We start from the raw sequence: 13,356 nt of genomic DNA, 5'->3' as shown, positions 1-13,356 counted from the left end.
TCAGATAACGTTAAATCTGCAAAAATGTCCTACTACCAGAACAAGATCAACAGCACCGCAGACACTCACAGCTTGTTTAGAACATTCAACACACTTCTCTGTCCTCCCCTCCACCGCTTGACATATCACTGACAGCAGATGTCCAAATTTTTTACTAATAAGGTTACAACCATCAGCAATACATTCTCAGCACCTCACCCTGTCAAACACCCGTCTCCTGTATGCAACTCCTCTGTCTCTATGTTCTCTTCTCTGACTGATACTGAGGTCTCTAAAATCCTCCTCTCCAACCACCCCACCACCTGTTCCCTTGACACCATTCCTTTTCACCTTCTCCAGGCCATCTCTCCGTCCATCTTATCTGCACTCACTCACATAATTAACACATCTCTACTTACAGGCACTTTTCCCACTACATTTAAGCAGGCTCGAGTAACCCCGCTGCTGAAGAAACCCGCACTTAACCCACACAAATTGAATACTACAGACCAGTCCCTCTCATCCCATTCATGGCAAAAACACTTGAAAGGGCAGTTTTCAATCAAATCTCTGCCTATCTCTCGCAGAACAAGCTGCTGGATGACAATCAGTCAGGCTTCAAAAGTGGACACTCCACCGAGACTGCCCTGCTGTCTGTCACTGTGTCGCTGAGACAGGCGAAAGCTGAATCCAGATCATCCGTCCTGATTTTACTGGACCTTTCTGCAGCCTTCGACACAGTCAACCATCAGATCTTTCTCACAACCCGCTCTTCGCTGGGCATCACAAGAAGTGTGCTTGACTGGTTTAATTCCTATCTCTCAGGTAGGTCCTTCAAGGTAGCCTGGAGAGGTTAGGTGTCCAAGTCACATCAGCTACTTACTGGGGTACCTCAGGGCTCAGTGCTTGGGCCACTTCTCTTCTCTATATACACAACATCACTGGGACCCATTATTCAGGCACATGGTTTCTCTTACCACTGCTACTCTGATGACACGCAACTCTACTTGTCTTTCCAGCCCAACGACACCACAGTGACTGCTCAAATCTCTGCCTGCCTGGCGGACATCTCGGCCTGGATGAAGGAACACCACCTGCAACTTAACCCAGCCAAGACCGAACTCCTTGTCTTTCCAGCTAACCCTGCTGCTGAACACAACATTACCGTGCAGCTGGGTGCAACTACAGTAACACCTTCCAAAATAGTCAGAAATCTAGGGGTAACCATCGATAACCAACTAAATTTCACAGACCACATCTCAAAGACCGCAAGATCATGTAGATTTACACTCTACAGTATCAGGAAGATAAGACCCTTCCTCTCTGAACATGCCACACAACTTCTTGTTCAGTCACTTGTCATAACTAGACTGGACTACTGTAATGCTCTCATTGCAGGCCTCCCTGCATGCGCAATTAGACCCCTGCAAATGATCCAGAATGCAGCAGCACATCTGGTCTTTAATCAGCCAAAGAGAGCACGTTACACTGCTCCTTGTCTCTCTTCACTGGCTGCCAGTTGATGCACGTATCAAGTTTAAGGCTCTGATGCTGGCATACAAAACAGTCACTGGGTCTGCTCCAGCATACCTAAAATCATTTCTGCAGAGCTACGCACCCACTAGAAGCCTGCGGTTGGCTAAGGAACGTTGCCTTGTTGTACCAACACAAAGAGGCACCAAAACACTTTCCCGGACTTTCGGCTTCATCATACTACTTTAGTGGAATGACCTTCCCAACTCCATCCGTGAAGCTGACTCACTTTCTTTCTTCAGAAAACAGCTAAAAACACATCTTTTCCATGAGCACTTAACCAATCACTAAAAAAAATATATATATATATTTCCTTGTTGCACTTTAATCTGTTTTGAATGCTATTCTGATACTAGTGAAACTTTGTAATATGGCACTTTTTGTACCACTGTCTCCTTAAGAAGATTTGCTTATGTGTTCCCCTTTTGTAAGTCACTTTGGATAAAAGCATCTGCCAAATTAATACATGTAAATGTAAAGAAGAGGACAGATGCCTTATGGACACTGTCTACTTTATCTACGGCAATGTAATTCTCGCCAACATCAACCCTGCATCTTGGTACATCATGCCCTACAATAACCTTTATGAATTACTCCGTAGTATAATCCAATGCACCGCATCCTTCAGTGACAACCTGCCATTGCACTACATTGCTGTTTTATTGTTATGGCAAGTGGCTGACCCTGAATTACCAAGTTTTGTGTCAAAAATGAGGGCGTCATACTCGCTAAAGCTAAAACATGTGTCTAGTGAAAAGAGGGAAGCTGTACGTTTTTACCTGGGGAATGGGACAGGATACAGTGGCTTGAATTCACAGAGGGGTATTAACAGTTGCTTGAATCCACAGCAGATGATCTCAGCTCAATAGGATGATGAAAAAACTTGGGAGCAAGAGAAAGGCAGAGATATGCTTTACAGAGGTTCTGGTGAAATACGCAACAATCTTGGCAGACACATTAGTTGCAAATGTGAAGGTTAAGGTTTATCCAATGTTCAAAAGCCAGTTACATAATGAACAGGGCACAAGAGTGACATTTTTTATTGGATTTTCAATGAATGGTCCAGTTGCACTTGCCATAGACTTTGAGTTGGAAGGTAATTCACATGTCTGATGTAACAAATCTGACTGCTATGACAAAATAAAGAAAACTCTATTCAACTATACAGTATTCTCTAATAAATGACACAAAAGTCAAAGGACCGAGATAAGAGGTCACATACAAATATTCTGTAGTTGCTCTTCATTTTTTTATGAATTATATTATTTTGGTGTGCCTCCATTATGAACATGTTATTATGTTATTATCTTGTCTTACATCAGTGTTTTTAATTGTTATCTTGTATCTTGATTTCAAGTCAAGTCAAGTCAAGTTTAGGGGCAGTGGTGGTTCAGTGGTTAAGGCTCTAGTTACTGATCAGAAGGTTGGGGGTTCAAGCCCCAGCATCACCAAGATGCCACCATTGGGCCCTTGACCCAGGCCCTTGACCCTATCTGCTCCAGGGGTGCTGTATCATGGCTGACCCTGCACTCTGAACCCAGCTTAGCTGGGATATGTGGGAAAAAAAGAATTTCACTGTATATGTGTGATAAATAAATATAATTATAAAAAAAGTAATTTTTATTTGTATAGCGCCTTTCACAACACACATCATTTTAAAGCAGCTTTACAGAAGATCAGGCATTAACAGAAAATAAAACTGTAATATCTATAATGTCTAAGGGGCCGTTTACACGACAACATTTTCAACTAAAAACGGAAAACTCCTTATGCGTTCTGGCTGTTCGTTTACACGACATCGGCATTTTGGGGCCTGAAAACGCAAACTTTTGAAAACGGGTTTCAAAGTGCAAGTTTAAAGCATCCCAAGAAGTATTCATTTGATTCAGGTGTTTAGAGTAGACATGCACCTGTGTTGTACTTCATTAATATTGGGTATTGTGATTTTTTTACTCATATGTTTATATATTCAAAACCTCATTTATCACATACTGTACTCTCTATATACATTTTTAATTATAATGCATCACTAATTTGTGCAAGGCAGAACTCTATGATGTAACTGCTAGAAAGTATAACTGTATCACATTTACAAGGTCTTTAAGGTCATAAAACACTTATAAGAGGCAGAAAATAAACATTCCTATTGTTTGTTATAATAGCACTTGTTTAATTTGATTCTGATCAGATGAAGTCAGAGCTCTGACAAAGAAGCAACTAAGATTATTCAATAAACTAATTTCTTATCATCACTTTGCCTCCTGCTCTTCCCTTTATATCTAGTCGACTTTATTTGTATAGCACTATTCACCATACACACTGTTTTAAAGCAGCTTTACAGAATAGAGCCTTAATGTATAGCCCTAATACCCCCAATAAGAGAGGGGGGAAAACAACTCCAGAAAATGTTTTGTTAGTGGAGAGATAAAAACCATGGGAGGAACCAGACTCAGCTGGGAAAGCCCGTCCTCTGCTGGTAAGTCACAAAGGCTATTTAAGGGCATTTTCACACCTAGTTCATTTGAGCACTCCAAGTGCTCTCAGAGCAGTATAACATGTATATGTGAACAACCCAAGTGGTCTCAGACCCCCCTAAAAGGACCCAAAAGCGAACCATACTCAGACCACATACAGTTCCTTTGTGGGTCCTTTTGTGGTTCGATTGATTTGTGCGGTGTGAAAGCGAAGAGGTACCTGTCCGCTTTGCATTTTATGACATAAGTACCTCGTTTCTTGCCATACATAGCTGTATTATATAATTTTCCAGTCACAATTTACTGTCCACATATGGGAATTTTAAGCAAATATAGATATACCATGATTACATGACGTGTTTTTGTGTCTCATATTCTGTTCTTGTTGTAATATTTGAGCACCTAAAATGAACGGACCAGCCTCATTCAGAGCAGAGCAGCACGTTAAGATAAACCGCTTTAAAGTGCTCTGGTGGGCGTATCGTCTATGGAGGTTCGTGCCAAACTCCCACAAAAATACAAGCAAGGATTTGTATAGTTTCACTTTAATTTTATTAATGCAATGGCAAATGTTCTTGGCTCATACACACAATGTAAATGACAAGCAGGAGGAGACACTTGCTTGCCTGCTCAATTACTCTATATTATAGATAAAAAAACATATTTCAAATGTTTTCCTTTATGCAAAATCAGGGCTTGTAGGTTTTATTGGAGAGCCTTAACATAATGTGAGATAGTGAAGAATTTAGGACAGAAATACAGTATACATTATTCCTATTGCATAATGCAATATTATTGGTGGTGTTGACTGGGTTTCATAAATTATATAACATAAAATATTACTTTAATGTAATTCTATCCCTTAGCCCTAAAAGTAATCATATAGCCTCATTTATTATATGATTTCAAGTTAACTATCAATAAATTACTACTTAAGGTGTAGGCCTGTCTGTAATAAGCATACGTACACTTTAAGAAGTATGACAATTTGTATGACAATTGCTTATCATAATAACCGCAATTATTTGTGAAATTATTGTCAGAAAAATGTCATAATCGTGACAGGCCTAGCTGCAATGGGGTCTGAGTTCTTAAGGAGCTGTGGTGTGAACAACAAGGGGTCTGAGACCACGTTAATGTGAAGAGGACCAAAAAAGAAACTGGGTCCTCTTTTAAGTCCACTTATATTGTGAACAACAAAAGCACTGAGGTCATTTGTGGCTGGTTCCTTTTCTTGTTCACTTTAATCGAACTGGGATTGGTTCACTTAAACGTACTATACACTGATAAGCCACAACAATAAAACCACTGACAGGTGAAGTGAATAACATTTATTATCACGTTACAACAGCACCTATCAAGGGGTGGGATATATTAATCAGCAAGTGAACAGTCAGTTCTTGAATTTCATGTGTTGGAAGCAGGAAAAATGGGCAAGTGTAATTTATCTGAGCGACTGAGTGACAAGGGCCAAATTGTGATGGCTAGACAACTGGGTCAGAGCATCTGCAAAACAGCAGGTCTTGTGCGGTGTTCCCAGTATACAGTGGTTATTACCTATCAAAAGTGGTCCATGTTAGAAAGGTGTCAAAACACACAGTGCATCGCAGCTTGCTGCATTTGGGGCTGCGTAGCCGCATACCGAGAGTACCCATGCTGACCCCTGTCCACCGCCGAAAGCGCCTACAATGGGCATGTGAGAATCAGAACTGGACAATGGAGCAATAGAAGAAGGCGGCCTGGTGTGATGAATCACAATTTCTTTTAGATCATGTGGACTGCCGGATGCGTGTTCGTTGGTAACCTGGGGATGAGATGGCAGCAGGATGCACCATGGGAAGCAGGCCGGCGGAGGCAGTGTGATGCTCTGGGCAATGTTCTGCTTGGGTCCTGGCATTCATGTGGATGTTACTTTGACACATACCACCTACCTAAAGATTGTTGCAAAGCACGTACACCCCTTCATGGCAGTAGGATTCCCTGATGGCAGTGGCCTCTTTCAGCAGGATAATGCACCCTGCCACACTGCAAAACATTTTCAGGAGTGGTTTGAGGAACATGACAAAGAGTTCAAGGTGCTGGACCAACAATTCTGATCCATGGGGGCCCCACCTCGCAACTTACAGGACTTAAAGGATCTGCTGCTAACGTCTTGGTGCCAGATACCACAGGACACCTTCAGAGGTCTTGTGAAGTCCATGCCTTGATGGGTCAGAGCTATTTTGGTGGCACAAGGGGGACCTACATGATATTAGGCAGGTGGTTTTAATTTTGAGGCTGATCAGTGTATGTGAAACCACTCTAAAATAGGACTGTCAGTCGAAAAAAAGCCAGTTTGTACATACACCATAGCCAATTTTGGGTCTCTACCCTAAACCCTCTAGAACCACCAAAAGTTCAAATTTGCACTTATTTTCACACTAATACATTTTTAACTGTAAGGGTTAGAAACAAAATTATTTTTCTCCTGATTTCTTGGCTCGAATGGACACCATTGTTAACAAATTCGACTGTGAGCATGCCAAAGAGAATGTGAAGCTATATCTTGGCAATAATTGGGCGAACTGAAATGAAACTTGTTACTATATGTAATAGCTATCATGCCCTGAGGTTATCTGAGAACTTTCAGGGACAGCATCACCTGCTGGTCAAGAAATATGATTTATTTATTTGTTTTCATAAAACTTCTGAATAGTTTGGCCTAAAATCATGAAACTGGTCTCTTTAGAACCATTGGGGCATACAGGTCCAAATGATACCCAGTGTCAGCCATATTGAGTGTTGGACATTTTGAATTTAATTGAAACCTACTTTTTCAAACTCCTCCTACAGCTTTCACTGGATCTTCCCCAAATTTGGGTCAGATCATCTTCAGACCATGCTGGAAAAATTTTACTAAAAGCTATTCGATAGACCAAACCGTTTTTGTGTTCTGCATCAATCGAGCGCAAGTGTTAGTTCAGTCAGGCCACGAGAGTCAAGCTCAGCATCGGCTGACACCCAGCTGACCTAATTCCTCCAATCACAGTTTATCTATCAAAGTGAGCCTGTACTGTATATATATATTCAACACAGCATTCTTGCCAGCCTAGCCAAGCACCTGACAACAACCCACCTCTTCCCCAGCTACCTTCCATATGCATTAGTCTCCATTGTTCATGGTTTATTGCTTTAGCTGGCCTAGTTTCTGTGCACTCTTCTGTTTTTTGCTTCATGACCAGATCTTCTAAGCAGCCCAGATGTATCACCTTCTGAGCTACCCCTCTTCAGATCAAGAGTCTGTTGGTACTGTCTGAATTAAATTTGATGTCATGATGCCAAAAGTATCTCAACAAAGCTTTAACATACTGACATAATATAATGTTTGATGACTGGAGAGGTGGGATCTAAGTGCAGCTTTAATAACAAGAACAAAATTAACACAAGAAGACCAAGAAACACTGGAAATAAGATAAACTGGAACACAAACACTACAGCTTAACCTAACATAGGACAAGAACCGACAAAGACAGAGAGCACATTAAGGCAATATATACACAGGAGCAAACAAGGCTAACAAAACACATGTGGGAAACAGTCAGGGAAGGAACCAGGGACAGAACTAAGAGACCAAACTACATTTCAAAATAAAAGTCCAAAGACACAGACACTACAGAACATGATACAGATCTCCCTCTTTAAGGGGGGCACCTGACGCCATAAACAAGAATCAGGGCGGAGAAATTCAGGAGTGGGAGGGGACCAAGGCAGAGCCAGCGGATGGCTGGGAGACCAGGGTGGACAAAGGTGGAGCCGGCAGAGGGCCCGGAGTCCAGGGTGGACCAAGAGACCAGGGTGGACTTGGTGGAGGGCCAGGAGACCAGGGTGGACCAGGAGACCAGGGCGGGTCTCAGAAAACAGAGCAGCTGAGAACACATAGGGAGGAGCCACAGGGGACTGGGAGGATGGAGTTGCTGGGGACTCGGAGGGCGGAGCCGCTCAGGACTCAGAGGTCAAGGTGGTCAGGGAATCAGAGGGCCCAAAGGTAAAAGGTAAAATTAGCTAACTTGCATTACTCTATGTGATTCTGCCTGCTTTTATTTCCAGGTGTGTATAAAATCTCATATCTCACCTCATCATCTCTCTCAGCCTCTTTTGCCAGTTTACTGAAGAAATTATCATCTAGCAATGACCTAAACACACAGAGAAGAGCTTTATATGACTGTCATCAGAAACGTGGAGAACTGTGTGTTTGAGAATGAGAAGTGCTTTATTTACTGCATTGTGTGTCAGTTTATCTTTCAAACTTCTTATTTCATAGGTTTGTGGGAGGACATTTGTTTTTCGCTCATGTATGAACTACTCCAGTATCTCTTGTACTGTGACTATTAATCTTGTGTATTGAGTAATACAACCCATAACAGCACCAATCAGCTTTCAGCAGCATGCGTTCACATTTATCACTCACCTCTTCGCACTGCGTGATGTGAGGACACCAGCGGATCTGCTCAAACCAACAGCAGGAGATCGGATCTTCACTGGACCTGTGAACCAAAGAAACCACCTTTACAAACATGCAGCGTATTTAATAAGGTAAGACAGATTTGTTTTCATGAAATCACAGTAGATCATCACATCACACCATCTTCATCATCATCACCCAGCAGATCTCCTAAAACATCATCTGTAGAGCCTGTGAGAGACACAGAAATATTATAAGTTCATTTAATAAAATACTGCAACATAAGAGACAAGCAAAGATAAAATACTGCATTATAACAAACAAAGAAATGAATGCTACAGAACTGACCTCTGAGCCCTTTCTTCTGTTTTGATGTCTGCAAAAGATGAAAATAAGACAATAAAACATCTGTTATGTTTATAACATTAGCAAATAAGTCACTTAACGTGGTGTTATTTACACCAAGATGTTGATTTTATGTTTTATTTTCACAAGACCTACACTGCAAAAAATTATTTTCTTACTGAGTATTTCATCTTGTTTTCCAGTAAAAATAAACATTCTTACAAAATATAATTGTGCTTGAGAGGCAAAATGATGTAAAATATTGCCTTGATTTCTTAAAATGTAGTAACTTATATGCATATAATAAGAAAAAAATGCCAATGGGATAAGTAACAAATTATTTTACTCCATTGGCAAAGTGTTTTCTTTGTTTTAAGCATAATCCTCAATACATTTAGCTAAATTTAACTGAAAACAAGCCTTAATATCTTACGTTGTTCTGCTTCTCATGTACTTTTTACTTGTTTTAAGGATGGTTAGATATTTTTACCTTAAAATAACACAAAAATACTCAGTAAGACAATGGTTTATTTGCAATGTAGGCTGGCGGAAATTGTGAACGCTGATGTAAAATAGAATACAAAGTTGCACAAAATCTTATGCTTATTTAATTAAACTGTTAAACTTTGTATTACATAGCACTGTATTATGTTATAATGTAATAAACGTGTGTTAATAATAAACAAATGTTTTTACCATATCTGAACACAAGCAGGCGAAATAGACCATTTTTGCATGTGAAATCTGTGCACATCCCCATTACCAATGGAAACCTGCAAAAGCTCTGGACATGCATGCGCATTGAGTGGTGGTGGTGTAGTGGGCTAAAGCACATAACTGGTAATCAGAAGGTTGTTGGTTCAATCCCCACAGCCACCACCATTGTGTCCTTGAGTGAGGCACTTAACTCCAGGTTGCTCTAGGGGTATTGTCCCTGTAATAAGTAAGTCTGCAAGTTGCTTTGGATAAAAGCATTTGCCAAATGCATAAATGTAAATGTGAGACTCAGATCAGCTGATTTTCATTAAAACCATGTTTTGAATTGACAGAAGATCTGATGCTGGTTCTGTCTGGATGTTCAGATCTGACTATTCTTCTGGAAAATTAAATCCTGATTGTGTTGTGGACAGGAAGAGCTTCTGCTTTGATTAAATAAGTTCTTCGGTGAGACAAACCTCAAAGATATTTGTACGCAGAGCTGACGATTAAACTAAAACATTTTGTCCAATGGCAAATAAATTAAAAATACTATTTAATTATTTTCATGATTTTGAAACGTGCTGTCCACGAATCAGTTTGTCCCACTGATATACAGCATACACCAATCAGCCACAACATTAAAATCAGCTGCCCAATACTGTGTAGGGGTACATCCCAGAATAGCATTCTGCAATGATATTCTTCTCACCACAATTGTACAGGGCGGTTATCTGAGTTACTGTAGACTTTGTCAGTTCAAACCAGTCTAGCCATTCTCTTTTGACCTCTCTCATCAACAAGGCGTTTCCATTCACAGAACTGCCGCTCACTGGATGTTTTTTGTTTTTGGCACTGTGACAGGTTCTTTAACTCTGTTGTGAAGGAGGAAGCGAGGGTCAGGTTAAAAGTCCACATGAGTCTTTTATTTGACACACTTTCAAATTTCCACACACAAATAATGCCTTTCAGCAGTCAATAATACACAAGAACACACGATGCTTTGTGTCTCTCTCTGTCTTATTCTGGCGGTCTGTATCGCCCTTTAAATCACTCTCCACTCTCACTGCAAACACAAAACAGCTGTTAGAGATGATTTCCCACAGGTGACAACCCTTACCGCACAGATGTCGCTCGGCTACGCCCCCAACACCACATACCCCCATTGCCCGACTCAGTCCAGGGAGCCATCCAGCCTGTCATTTAATCTCCCCCATTTCTGGAGAGGAAATCCGCAACAGCCATCTGTGCCCCCAGCCTGTGGACCATCTCAGCCTTAAAAGGCTGGAGAGCTAGACACCAATGGGTGATCCACGTGTTTGGCATCTTCCATGCGATGGAGCCACAGGAGGAGGGCATGATCAGAACAGAGGGTGAAAGCATGTCCCAACAGATAGTATCGGAGGCTGAGGAATGCTCACTTGATGGCCAAACTCTTTCTCATTTGTGCTGTACTTAGTCTCACTCATCGAGAGCTTGCGACTAATGTACAGTACAGAGCGCTGCTCCCCCTCCACCATCTGGGACAGTACCGCTCCCAATCCCTTGTCTGATGCATCCATCTGCAAGATAATAGGGAGAGAGAAGACAGGAAAGCACAATAACGGCCTGCCGCAAAGTGCAGTCTTTACCTGTATGAACGCCTTCTGACATGGTTCCGTCCACTGGACTGGATCTGGTGCCCTCTTTTTAGTAAGATCAGTCAGAGGGCTGGTGACGGTCAAATAATTAGGCACAAACCTACAATAACAGCCAGCCAGCCCCATGAACTGTCTCACCTCCTTTTTGGTTTAAGGTAAAATTTAGACACCGTGCTGACTTTTCTATAATCCACACAGAACCGGACCGAACCGTCACTCTTCAGAACCAGCACCACTGGGCTGGCCCAGTCACTGTGGGATTCTTCTATTAACCCCATATGTAGCATGGCCTTCAATTATTCTCAAACCACTTCTTTTTTGTGTTCAGGTAATTGGTAGGGATGACTGCGTATCACTAACTCTGGGGTTGTTTCGATATAGTGCTCTATGAGATTTGTACGACCAGGGAGAGGCGAGAACACGTCAGAGAATTCTCTCTGCAACCTGGCAACCTCCGTGGCTTGTGACGGTGAGAGGTGGTCTCCGCAAGTGACCGGGATGCCAAGGGTCCTTGCCACTTGGCCAGTAATTTAGAGCTTGAGTGGGAAGTAATACAAGGACTTTATCACCCAGTGTAAATTCCCATAGCTGAGCTCCCCTGCTATACAGCCGGGACTGACATTCTTGAGCCTATAGCAAATTCTCTTGTGATAGCTGCCCCAATGTGTGGAGTTTTGCTCTCAGGTCAAGAAGGTATTGTATTTTGTTTTTTCTGTTTGAAGGTCCCTCCTCCCAATTTTCCCTCATGACATCTAAGATTCCACGAGGCTTATGCCCATACAATAATTGAAATGTGGAGAACCCTGTGGAGATTTGCGGGACCTCTCTAACTGCAAATAACAGGGGTTTGAGTCACTTATCCCAATTCCGAGCATCTTCGTGCACGAACTTATGAATCAAGTTTTTCAAGGTTTGATTAAACCATTCGACCAAGTTGTCCGTTTTTGGGTGGTATATGCTTGTCCGAACTGATATAATACCAATTATTCATACAGCTCACATAGTGTACGTGACATGAATGTTGTGCCTTGATCATTGAGGATTTCCTTCAGAATCCCCACTCAGGAGATGATTCTGAAGAGTGCCTCCGCAAAACTGCGAGCTGAGATATTGCGCAGAGACAATGCTTCCGGATATCACATTGCGTAGTCCACCAGAAACAACACAAAGTGATGTCCGTGTGCAGTCCGTTCTAATGGCCCGACGAGGTCCATGCCAATTCTTTAGAAGGGGACCCTGATCAAGGAAGCGGGCACAAAGGCACTTTTGGGGTAGCCGGCAGATTCACCGGCTGACATTCACAGCATGCCGCACACCACCTGTGAACATCTCCATGAATGCCCGGTCAATAGAAACAGGCCATTAGACAGTTTAGTTTTTTTCTCGCCCTAAGTGACCCGCCATCGGATTATGATGAGCCGTTTGGAATAACATTTCCCAACGGCTGTTCGGTATCAACAACTGGGTTGTATCTTCCTTTGTCTGAGCATCCTGCGTCACTTGATACAACCCATCATTTATAATTAAAAAATACGGATATGCGAGCGTGATGGCTGGCTGGAGGCATTGACCATCAATCACTTTCACTTGATCAAAGGTGTGCCTAAGGGTCTCACATGTGCTCCAGAGGGAAATACCCTACAGACGCTTCCCCTAAATCATTCTGACGTGGAGCTAACGTAGACGGCCCTGGCTCCGCCTCCCCAGCCAGTGAATCACAAACAACACACCGAGACACTTTGTTACAGGACTCACCCCCACATATTTCCCTCAATAAAGCAGTAAATGCCAGTCTATTTATACCCAAGATTAGTGGATGGGTGAGGCGAGGACTAACTGCCACCTTGACACTATGCTTTTGTCCCTGGAATTGAATAGTCAGAGTCACTATGGGATAATCATGGATATCACCATGCACACACCTCACCTTCACCCTGTGACTATCACCCAAATCCTCGTCTTGAACCAGGCATTGATGGATGGAAGTTTGGTTGCAAGCCGAATCCAACAAGGCCTGATATGTACCCTCTTTGATACTCACAGGTATCAGGTACGCTCCTGCTCGATCAGGGGCAGCCCGTGCCACGTTGGAAACTTGGACCAATGTCTCCACCTTCATCGTGGGGCATCGGTCCTGGAAATGCCCAGTACCCCTGTGTCTCCAGCAGATCGGCCCAGACTTCATGCCCACATCCGGGGCAATGGATTTACCAGCCTGTGGGGGAGAGCAGAGAGGTTAAGGGAAGTC

The 13,356-nt window shown here is 42.4% G+C and overlaps 1 pseudogene; it reads left to right on the top strand.

Annotated features, from left to right (window-relative positions):
- Nucleotides 1–1,970: 1,970 nt before the first annotated feature.
- Nucleotides 1,971–2,886, top strand: LOC127451009 (sterile alpha motif domain-containing protein 9-like; annotated as a pseudogene).
- The last annotated feature ends 10,470 nt before the right edge of the window (nt 2,887–13,356 follow it).

This window comes from Myxocyprinus asiaticus, chromosome 13 (genome assembly GCF_019703515.2).
Source record: "Myxocyprinus asiaticus isolate MX2 ecotype Aquarium Trade chromosome 13, UBuf_Myxa_2, whole genome shotgun sequence".
Lineage (NCBI taxonomy): Eukaryota > Metazoa > Chordata > Actinopteri > Cypriniformes > Catostomidae > Myxocyprinus > Myxocyprinus asiaticus.
This window is presented reverse-complemented; position numbering and strand designations above follow the sequence as displayed.